The sequence below is a fragment of the Sus scrofa genome, chromosome 8 (genome assembly GCF_000003025.6).
Source record: "Sus scrofa isolate TJ Tabasco breed Duroc chromosome 8, Sscrofa11.1, whole genome shotgun sequence".
NCBI lineage: Eukaryota > Metazoa > Chordata > Mammalia > Artiodactyla > Suidae > Sus > Sus scrofa.
In genome coordinates this window covers 13201157-13213472 of record NC_010450.4, presented here as the reverse complement: position 1 = coordinate 13213472, position 12316 = coordinate 13201157, and the positions used below count along the sequence as shown (strand labels likewise).

General features: G+C 37.0%; 1 long non-coding RNA gene across 2 annotated transcripts in view; it reads right to left on the bottom strand.

Moving 5' to 3' along the window:
• LOC106504595 overlaps positions 1-12316 on the bottom strand; it is a 299067-nt gene that overhangs the window by 257286 nt on the left and 29465 nt on the right. For both annotated transcript variants that reach the window (XR_001298202.2, XR_002346578.1), the window contains exon 2: positions 6640-6713. This is a non-coding gene — a long non-coding RNA (uncharacterized LOC106504595). The remainder of the gene's footprint in view (positions 1-6639; positions 6714-12316) is intronic.

Sequence of the window (12316 nt, the reverse complement as noted above, 5' to 3'; positions counted from 1 at the left end):
CTTTACTTAATTCATTGATAAGCTCTAGTAGTTTTCTGATACCATCTTTAAGATTTTATATTTATAGTATCATGTCACCTAAGCAGTGACAATTTTACTTCTTCTTTTCCAATTTGGATTTCTTTTTTTTTTTTTTTTTTTCTTCTCTGATTGCCACGGTTAGGACTTCCAAAACTACGTTGAGTAAAAGTGGCAAGACGGGACATCCTTGTCTTGTTTCTAATCTTAGAAGAAATGCTTTTAGCTTTTCACTACTGAGTGTGATGTTACTTGTGGGTTTGTTATATATGGCCTCTATTATGTTGAGGTAGGTTCCCTCAATGCCCACTTTCTGGAGAGTTTTTAATCACAAATGAGTGTGGAATTTTGTCAAAAGCTTTTTCTACACCTATTGAAATGATCATATGGTTTTTATTCTTCAGTTTGTTAATGTGGTGTATCACACTGGTTGATGTGTGGATATTGAAAAATCCTTGTATCTCTGGGATAAATCCTACTTGATCATGCTGTATGATCCCTTTAATGTACTGTTGGATTCAGTTTATTGGTATTTTGTTGAGGATTTTTGTATATATGTTCATCAGTGATACTGGCCTGTAATGTTCTTTTTTTGTGGTATCTTTGGTTTTTTATCAGACAAAGATCTTTGTCTATTTTTGTCAGGGTGATAGTGGCTTTATAGAATAAGTTTGGGAGTATTCCTCCCTCTGCAATTTTGGGGACTAGTTTCAGAAGTATAGATGTTAACTCTTCTCTACATCTTTGATAGAATTCACCTATGAAGCTGTCTGGTCCAGGACTTTTGTTTGTTGGGAGTTTTTTAATCACAGTTTCAATTTCAGTACTTGTGACTGGTCTGTTCATGTTTTCTGTTTCTTCCTGGTTCAGTCCTATAAGGTTGCACCTTTCTATGAATTTGTCCATTTCTTCTACACTGTCCATTTTATTGGCGTATAGCTGCTTGTAATAATCTCATGATCCTTTGTATTTCTTTGGTATCAGTTGTAACTTCTTTTTCATTTCTAATTTTATTGATTTGAGCCCCGTCTCTTTTTTATTGATAAGTCTGGCTAAAGGTTTACCAATTTTGTTTATCTTTTCAAAGAATTAGCTTTTAGTTTCATTAATCTTTTATATTGTTTTCTTAAGTTCTATTTCATTTATTTCTGCTCTCATCCCATTTCCCATCACATCAAAAATAATAAAATACCTAGGAAGAAACCTACCTAAGGAGGCTAAAGACCTGTACTATGAAAGCTATAAGTTTTCTGATGAAATCTGATGAAAAAATCAAACCTGTACTATGAAAGCTATAAGATTTCTGATGAAAGCTGATGAAAAAATCAAAGGTGACACAAACAGATGGAAAGATGTACCATGTTCTCAATCAGAAGTATAAATATTGTCAAAATGACTATAACACCAAAGGCAATCTAGAGATTCAATGTAAACCCTATCTAATTGCCAATGGTATTTTTCACAGATCTAGAACAAAAAATTCTTTAATTTGTGTAGAAATACAAAAGACCTCAAATAGCCAAAGCAATCATAAAAGAGAAAAATGGACCTAGAGGAATCAGGCTCCCTGACTTAAGACTATATTACAAAGCTATAGTCATCAAAAAAGCATGGCACTGACTCAAAAACCAAAATATAGTTCAGTGGAACAGAATAGAAAGCCCAGAAATAAGCTCACATGTCCCTGGTCAATTAATCTACAACAAAGGAAGCAAAAATACACAGTGAAGAAAATACAGCCTTTTCAGTAAGTGGTGCTGAGAAAACTGGACAGCTACATGTAAAAGAATGAAATTAAAACATTCTCTAACACTACACACAAAAATAAAAACCTAAATATAAGATCAATCCCCATAAAACTTAGAGGAAAACACAGGACACTCTTTGACATAACTGCAGCAACATCTTTTTGGATCTACCTCCTAGAGTAATGAAAATAAAAACAAAACTGAACAAGTAGGACCTAATTAAACTTAAAAGATTTTGCACGGTGAAGAGAACCATAAACAAAATGAAAAGACTTCCCACAGAATGAAACAAAATATTTGCAAATCAAACAACTGGCAAGGGATTAACCCCCAAAATATATAAACAGCTCAAGCAACTCAAAAAAAAAAAAAAAAAAAAAAACTTGGAGTCCCCATTGTGGCTCATTGGTAATGAACCCAACTAGTATACCTGAGGACGCAGGTTTGATCCCTGACCTTGCTCAGTAGGTTAAGGATCCAGCATTGCCATGAGCTGTGGTGTAAGTTGCAGATGTAGTTTAGATCCTGCCTTGCTGTGGTTGTGGCCTAGGCCAGCAGCTGCAGCTCCAGTTTGACCCCTAGCCTGGGAACTTCCATATGCCACAAGTGCAGCTCTAAAAGGCAAAAAAGCAAAACAAACCAAACAAAAGAAAACCCAGTCAAAAAATGGGCAGAAGATCAATAGACATTTATCCAAAGAAGATATATAGATGACCAAAAAGCACCTTAAAAGATGTTCAACATTGCTAATTATTAGAGAAATGCAAGTCAAAACTACAGTGAGATACTGTCTTGCACTTGTCAGAGTGGCTCTCATCAAAATGTCAACAAACAATAAACAGTGGAGAGGGTTTGAAGAAAAGGGAACACTTCTATACTGTCACGGGGAATATGAATTGGTATAACCACTGTGGAGAACAGTATGGAGGCTCTTTAAGAAACTAAAAATTAAACTAGATGATCTAGCAATCCATTGGGCATATATCCAGAGAAAACCATAATTTGAAAAGATACATACACCCCAATGTTCATCACAGCACTATTTACAATAGTCAGGACATGGAAGCAACCTAAATGTCCATCCACAGGGTAACAGATAAAGAAGATATGATACACATACACAATGGAGTATTACTTAATCATAAAAAAGAATGAAATAATGGCATTTGCAGCAACATGGATGGAACTAGAAATTATCATACTATTAAGTCAGAAAGAGGAAGACAAATATCATAGGAGATCATTTTCAATTAAAATATCATAGGAGATCATACTATTAAGTCAGAAAGAGGAAGACAAATATCATAGGAGATCATTTTCAATTAAAAAAATGATTGAAATGAATTTACTTACTAAACAAAAACAGATTCACAGACTTTGAAAATAAACTTCTGGTTATCAAAGAGGAAAGATGAGGGAGATAAAATAGGAGTTTGGGATTAACACACATACACATACACGCTATTATATATATAAACAAGGACCTATGGTGTAGCACAGAAAACTCTATTCCACATTCTATAATAACCTATATCAGGAAAGAATCTGAAAAAGAATGGCTATATGTATATGTATAACTGAATCACTCTGCTGTACACCTGAAACTAACACAACATTGTAATCAACTATACTCCAATAGAAAATAAAAATTAAATTAAATTGAACAAAAAGAAGAAAACACAGACTAGACAGAGATAACTTTGTTAGGTCTCAAGTTTTCCTAACAAAATGCTGATCAAAATGAAATTTCATGAGCTATTCCACAGCGTTAGGAATGGGGGAGAAAAACGTCACAGACTCCTTACTTCTCTGGTATTTAATACAATCTTCAGATCTTTCTGTTATCTCTTTTAGTAAAACTCAGCTTCATAAACCTGGATGTGAACAGTGAAAGAAATAAAAAGAAGACGACTTCCCCAGAAAGTGGTGTAAAGAGGGGTGTCATTTATGGAGCCCACAAAATCCTACATAATTTTCTACTTCTTAGTCTCACTAACCATAATTTTAATCCCCAAGATTTACTTATAAAGCTTCATGTTCTTAGCCTAGTTTTATTTTATTATTTATTTTCCAATTTTAAGTAAACTCTTTGTATTTTAATTCACATACAGAAAAGAGTATAAATCATAAGTATATACAGCTTAATAAATTATCACAACCTAGTCAACAAATATTATTACTACCCCAAAAGTCTCTCAAACGTCCTCTGCAGCCTGTTTGTTTCTTCTACATCGTACAAAGTAACACTATACTTATCCTTACTTCTTAAAACCACACAGTTTTGCCAGTTTTTAAAGTTTATAAAACAGGAATCATATAGCACAGTTTTTTTTAATACTGTGTTCTTTGGCTCATCTTATATGTAATATTTCTAGATTTAACAGAAGGTATGTCTTTGCTTTTTGCTTTGATGCCTTAAACACATTTATACCAAAGTCTTTGTCAGATTGGTTCCAAAATAATTTCATCTGGAATGAATTCATGTTCTAATTTTTAAAAATTATGTTCATTGTTCTTTTCAGCATTATTTTTTTCATGCATTTAAAAATTCTGTTTACAAGCTTGTTTGGAGTAGATGGCTATTTGTTTAAAAGTTTTAAATGCTATCTTTGCGTGTCTGTCTTATTTTAGCCTTTTACACTCAAATCTTTCCTGTATAGAAGTTTTGTAGTTATCTCTACTGGTCAGCCTGGTTTCCCAGTCCAGATCCAGGCCTTCTCCATTACAATGGGAATGCACAGATACAGATGCAAAGCCAGCGGACAGCTGGAATCTAGTTTCTATTCATGAGCCTGTGTTTTTGTCCGTCTCCATCTCTGCTCCTGCCTTCACTTCCCAAACTCCTCCCCATACCACAGGCTACAGCTTTTTAAAGCCAATCACCAATTACACTTCATGAGGCATTTTTTTAAAATTCCAAGTGGTAGAAACTATGCTGCCTTAATCAAGGACACAGATGTACTCCCCCACCTAACAAGGAGCTCGACTGCAAAAACAAAGCTCCAGATCTACTCCCTACTTCAAAAGAGAAAGCCCAGTAGATCTGTGCTACCTACAGCTGTCACCAACACGGTGTGTTTCTATTGGCCTTCAGTTTAGAATCTCCCACTAAGTTTTTAATAAACCATTTGCTCTTATACATCTACTATTATGTGCTTAGAACAACAACAAAAAAAAGGTATTTACACAGCATGAACTCACTGGCCTACCTTGAACACATGTCTCAACTCTTTTCGCAAGGACATATAAGCTGATTTACGGTAACAATGCTCTCTAAAAAGGGTTCTCCTAAGTGATCATTTGGCTACTTTATCTAACAGATATACTGGCTTTCTCTCAAGCCTTCCCTTGTTGATATTTCTTGGCACATTTCATATGAAGCACATCCCTGGGTCTAAGAAGCTCTCACTTCACCTGTTTTCCCTAATTATCTTCCTTCCTCTGTAACAGTTTCATCTCTAGTTCATTCAACTCCCATTCCCTTAATTTATAAGTTCCCCAAAATAACTCCAAGTATTTTCCTCTTTTGTTTCTCTTTATACTCTCCTTGGATGACCTCCTGCGATTTCATGTCATCAAATGTCATTTCTACTCCCAAGTCTCTGTTTATACTGCTAATGCTTCTTCCTACTTTCACTGCTGCATTTCCCATTGTCTTCTAGAGATTTCCACCTTGAAAAGCTGCCAACTTCTTATACACACTCATCTTAACTCCCACTATTACCTCCACCATATCCGTTCTCCCTCCTCAGCATCCCCACTTTCCCAGATATTTGGATAAAAACCGCTAAGGTAACTTTCAGTTCCTTCTTTCCCTTGTCCTTCACAACTAGTCAGTCATGAAATTCCATAGGTTTGACCCCATTCCCTTTTCGTGGCTACTTCAGCTACTTCTCTAGTTAGAGCTCTAATAACCTCTTCCCTGAATCATGTAGTGGGCCCCAGCTCAGTTCCCTAAGTTTAGTCTTTTTTCCCCTAATGCACCTGATATTCAGGCCCCATAGTCATATTCCTACGGTTCAGTTTAATCAAGTCATTTCCTTGCTTGAAAACCATCAGTGCCTCCACAGTTCAGGCAGAGTAGCATACAACATATTTTGGCTGCCTTTCAAAAGACTCAATGACCTGGAAGAAATCTACTTTTCCTTCTGCATTCCTCTAACCATGCTTAAATCATGTCCTGTGTTGCAGCTACTCCTAACTTCTTCATGCTCCCTTCATAAAACCCCTTCCTTTTCTCAAATTATCCTTCCACCTGGAATTTCTTTCTCTCCCGTCCCTACAAGTTCAAACCTAACTACACTTTTTTATGCCTCAGCAGAAAAGCCACTTCCTCTAATATTTATTCCATCACCCAAAATTAATCTCCTGTAACCTGAAACTTCTCTAGCATTCCATCTCTAGTTTTAATAAGCCACCTATCCCTGTCCTTCAGCCAGCATATTTATAAACATGTAGCATAATTACTATGAGACTATAACTCCCGAGGACAGAGCATATTTTACTTGTCTCTGAGTCTTTCACAAAACCTGGCACTATCTCTGCCTCAGCATAGCACTTAATAAGTATTTCCCAGCTGAGTGAATGCATGAAAGACATGGTGGAAGATATTCGTGTCTTGGAATGAAAGCTAAATGAGTTAAAGATTCTTCTCCTTCCAAATTCAATAATCCTCCAATTTTCACAGTTATGACAAATCAAAATTTATTACCATAGAAATTTGTGGAATTTTCATTAATATCAGGGAAAATTAATAGCATCTCCAGCAACCTTCTGGGAATATTTAGGCATAATTTACATCTACACCTATGCTATTCAGTAGGCTTCTATAACGTCAAGTGTCTGAAGGAAAGGCTTGGAAACTGAAACATACCTTAACCCTCCACCTGACCACACTGCAGCTCAGTGAAGTGAAGATCACACTTAGCCTCTTAGCTGACTTCACACCTGCAACAAGAATTTATCATCAGCATTGAGAGGGTCACTCTGGCCCAGCATAAAGCATAGTCTCAAATGGTGAAGCTATAATATTTAAGGCTAGGTTAAAATGTTTAGATCAAGAGTAAAGGAACTTTTTTCAGAAGTGAAGTCAGCAGATAAAATTTGAAACTTGAGTAGAAAATTAAGTCTAGTATCATGGTTGAGTAGATTGGCAGGGACCACCCCCTCAAATTCTAACATGTAGCAATATCAGGAATTCTAACCCCCTCAAAATTCGATTTATAGTTAGTATCTTGGCACTGTTTTTAAAAGTGTAACAACACATTTTCAGAAAAAGTCTGAGCAAAAATGGTAAATTTGCCTCTAGGCATGTAAATGTTATTGCATAATTAAACAAGACATGGATTAATGTGACTACATTCACAAAAACAATCCCAATTAGGGAGCAGTATCTTGAGAGGTTTTTTTTTTAACCCAAGTGCCCAAAGAATTCACTGTTTCAACTATGTTTTGACATCTAAGATTTCTTCCCCAGTGAAGCCTCAAGATTTCAAAAAAAAAAAAACATGGGCTTGAATGAAGAAAGAGCTTGAGGCACCTAAAACGATGCCTAGAAGCACTGCCGGGCTCTCTGCCAGCTCTGAGGAACATTTGTGTAACTATGCTCCCAGCAGGATGCTTGCCTATCTTTGGAAAAGTTTTTCTCTATAAAATCTCTGCTCACTTCGATAGTCTTTAAAATAAAACTAACTGTACACATTTAGAAATCACTACATCTTTATGGATGTCATAAAGTTAATATGTAATTTTTTGTACCACGGACTATCAACTCTTTAAACTTCCAGGCCTAGATAAACTCCTATTTTACTAAGTGAGGGGCATTTCAATTCTTGATTATATTTTGCTTTATATTATGTATGAATCCTACATATTTTTTTACATCTTCTAATTCTCCCTCTCACAGCTCTGTTTTAAGTGCTACTAAGTTACATTGAGCGCAAACACACCTATTTAGTTACGCATGTCACATGTCTAGGAAAGTGCTCTGTTTAAGGCATTATTTTTCATTTTCTCATCAAATCAGTACTTATCCCAGATAGATAATGACAGTGCCTCCTGAATCTTCTCTTCTAGGCCTGTGCTCTTGGTTTCTGCTCTGGAAGAATAAAAATCTATTGAACTCTTCACACAATGTTACTAGGAAACTTCTCTTGGGAGATTCTATAAAGAGACGACAGATTGCAGAGAATATATGAAGGGCCAGTGCACAGCACACCACAGCCTATGAGAACACAAAGTCTCATTTTGTGCTTATTCTTTGCACTATCCCAAATACCAAGTCTCTTACTACAGTACTTAAACCCTTTGAAAGCAATTTTAGTTCAAGGATAGTTCTTTAAAATTCAAAACTTTACTTTTGCCTTGTCTTTAAAGCAATTGATGGATAATGAAATTTTACCTCTACTAACACTATTACTAATAGCAGTAAATTGTATTTTTGGTTGGATGCTATTGAAACAACGTCAATTCAAATTATCATAAGTAAACCAAAACTGGCCCTTATGGCTAAAAAGATTATTTTTAGTAATTCTCAGGATTAAAGAAAAGCTGTAAAAATGAAGTTCTCCTTGATTCAGGGCTGCTGAGACTTTTCATCTCTTTTATCTCTGTTCTTTGGCCTCATTCTCTCCCGCAGATGGATTCCTATCAAGTAACTAAGGACTATGGCCATTGGCATCTCTGGGCCTATGTCAGATCAGTTACATAAAACAAGTAAGGAAGGACAGCCTAATTCCCACGGAATCTACATATTGATCCCCAGGAAGAACCTGATTATTTCTGCCTCAATCAAACACCCATACTTTAGATGAGAAACTATGATCAGCCAGACTGGGTCAAGAGGGATGGTATGTTACCACAAGCAATAAGATGGGCAGGCTCATGGCTCACAGAAAAGGTGAAAGAACGACAGCTTCCATGGCTCACTGAAAATAATAATGATTGGTATCTGTGTAACTTAAAGATCAGACAAAAAAGCCACAAGTGAACAAATGTGCTTTGACTGGTCTTTTAAAAGTTAAATTATCCTGTGAAACTAGATTGTTATGATCATTAAAAATAAATAAATAAAATAAAGTTAAATTAGCAACAACATTTTAGCGATTCCTCTGCAAAAATCCACGTTTCCAGATTTTTTTTTTCAAAAATTGAAAGATCTGATCACATTCCCAAACATTAACAAAAAGTTGAGGATGCCCACTTTTCACTGGCACATACGTCTTCCATTCATGCTAGGCTATTTCATTAATTTACGTCCCCCACCTAGGCCCTGCAGGCATTTGAGGGCATGACTCTTGAGAGGTGTAGCCCTTTGCATTCATGGCATTATTTCGTTTTGTCTTCTCAGCAGTGCTTTGGCATTGGTATTATTGTACCCCTAAGGAAGCTGAAATGGAGAGTTCTCATGACTTGCCCAAGGTCACATGACCAATTCATGAAGGAGCTGAGATTTGTAATACACACTTTAAATCTAAGGTTTTAAAGTAGCAGTTTTCAACTTTACTTTTAAGCAATGAAATACTTCCTGTCAAATGAAATCTTGGGTAGATCACTCATACATCCACCAGTTCTATAGCTGAAGCAAGAGCACAAGGCTGGGAACTCAGATTGGAGTCCAACTGGACTTGGGCACCTCCCATACTTTTTGACTCCATCACTACTCCTACTCCCCACTCAACTCATCATTGGCTCCTAATGCCTTTTTACAGAGCAAAGTGGGAGGCCTTGCCATAATGTTATTAAACTGATAGGTATTCTCTAGGACTCTGGGAAATCAAACCTTCCAGGGGGGTGAGAGAAATATATTTATAAGACATAATGTATTATAAATTTCAATACACAACTGCATGAGATATAACTATTATATATTTTAATATTCTCATACATATAGTTTTGAAGGGCACTTGCAGTGTAAATTAATATACCTGTTGGACTATATAAATGGTATTTCAAGAAAAGAGCTTTCAAAGTTTTTATAACCAAACAACTCAGAGGAGAGGGGATATATCCATCAGGGCTCATTTGGGAAAAGAGAAACCACTCTATTATAAAGTATTTAAGGAGTTCCCTGGTGGCTCAGCAGGTAAAGGGCCCAGGATTGTCACTGCTGTGGCATGGGTTCATACCCTGGCCCAGGAACTTCTGCATGCCTTGGGCAGGGCCAAAAAAATTAAATATAAATAAATACATAAATAAAGTATTTAATATAAGAATTAGGGAATTAGAGAGACATGGAAGATCCAGGGGAACAGCAGCATAGGAAGTTGCCAGTGAAATCCAGGAAGTACCACCCAAGGGCAGCTTGGCCAGCAGCTGGAGCACAGCTTGAGACAGCAAAGTATGAAGGGCACAAAGTTCCCCGGGAAGCTGCTCTGGGCTTGCAATGGCTTCCAGAGAATACTGGTTTCTCCCACTCTTCTGCTTGCAAATCTTTTTTTTTTTTTAATGGCTGTACCTCAGCATATGGAAGTTCCCTGGCCAGGGATGGAATCAAAGCTGCAGCCGTGACCTATACAACAACTGCAGCAAGGCTAGATCCTTTTAACCCAATCTGCTGGGCCAAGGACTGAATCTGCAGCAACCTGAGCCACTGCAGTTGGATTCTTGGTCCACTGTGCCACAGCAGGAACTCCTGTAAATCTTATATAAATTATTTTCATTAGGAAATCCTAAACTGGAGATAAGGATGAGGACATGGGTAAAAGTAGTTCCTGATTTCTCGACACGGAGAAAATATGAGAAGGGGTCATAGGGATGCCAAGATGACAACAAACCATCCAAACAAGTCACTCTGGAACAAAAAAAAATTGGGCAAAGAAAATAATGTGTTCCACATTTAGATGAGTATTAACTGAGACATGTCTGCTGAAATTCATGTGGTGTGTCTGCATTCACTTTGCACAGTATCTCCTGGTTGTTCTCTCTCTTGTGATAGAGGACTGAATGTTAAGATTAAGAAAGATGGACACTGACCAAGAATTATTACATGCAGGATGAACAGATATGCATGCATCAAGGGACAGAGTGTAAGTAAAACACAAGTTGAAATTGACATTTAGATGCAACAAGACAAACAGGCAGCTGTAGGACTTGATAGGATGGAATTCTTCTCAAATATAGAAGTGTACTGTCTTCAGAAAAACAGATGTATTATAATGAAAGATGGAGTAACATACTATATTAGAGGCTGCCAGTTTCCTACTTTCACAAGTCCCTTATTAGTTAAAAAAATTTATTTTTAGCTGGGCACATTGCCATTAGAATAAAAGTCTACGTTTTCACCCCCCTTGTAGCCCTGTGGCTAAGTGTTTACCAGTGATTACAAGCTGATACATTATGTGGAACTCCCAGGAAAAGTATTCATTCTTTTTGGTTTCCTCCTTCTTACTGCTAGAAGTGGAGATGTCTAGATACTCATATTGCAACAGAACAAAGGGTGGGGGAAAAAGTATACATGTAAGGATAACTTGATCCCCTTGCTGTACAGTGGGAAAAAAAATAAATTAAAAAAAAAAGAAGTGGAGATGTCATGGCAGGAGTTCAAGCAGCCATTCTGCACCACATAATCTTAAGAATGCAAGTCACCGGCCAAGTGTGGCAGGGGAAACAAGCATAAGTCTTAGTTCCTGATAAAACTGTAAAACCTAGCTCCAGACTTCTTTTATATGAGAGAATTAAGCTTCTATTTGATTGAAGCAAAGATTGAAGGAGGGGACTTTTTAAAATAAAAAGCCAAATGTAATTTCTAATTGATAGATGACACTATGGGATGACACTTGGAATGCAGGCTTAAGAAAAGGGCTGAAAATACATACATCTTCTGGAAATAGGTAGGTAGTCAGAATAAAATTATACAAGTAAAGAAGAAACACTGGAAAGACTAAATCATAATCAGAAAATAGAGAATACTAACTGGCTCTACAGAATTAGATGTCCTTTTTTTTTTTTTTTTTTTTTTTTTTTTTTGCTTTTAATGGCTGCATCTGTGACACATGGACGTTTCCAGGTTAGGGGACGAATCGGAGCTGGAGCTGCCAGCCTACACCACAGCTCACGGCAACACGGGATCCCCGACTGAGTGAGGCAAAAAAACTAACTCACATCCTCATGGCTACTAGTCGGATTCAATTCTGCTGCACCACAATGGGAACTCCAATTTTCACATCGGACCCTCATCCTCAAAAAAACTCCAGTTCTTCCAGGTAACAAATATGATCATGTCACTTCCCTACTTGAAGTCATCTCCACTGACTCAGGATAAAATTCAAACTCTTTACCATGGTCTGCAAGGCCAATCTCCTCTGGCGTCTTCCTAACTCCCTGGCCTTATTTCTGCCTTCTTTCGGCATATTTCCCACATTCGGCCACATCTAAAAAGGTCCAACCCCTCTCTGATGGATCTGGAGTGCCCTCCCTGTCTCCTGCTTCCAACCTTGCCTTCCTAGGGGAATCCCCCAGTCATCATTTTTTCAGAGAAAACACAGATCATGGGCTTCTTTTGTGAAGTCTTCTCTGAATACTATGGACATTCAAAGAATGGAATGTTGCTT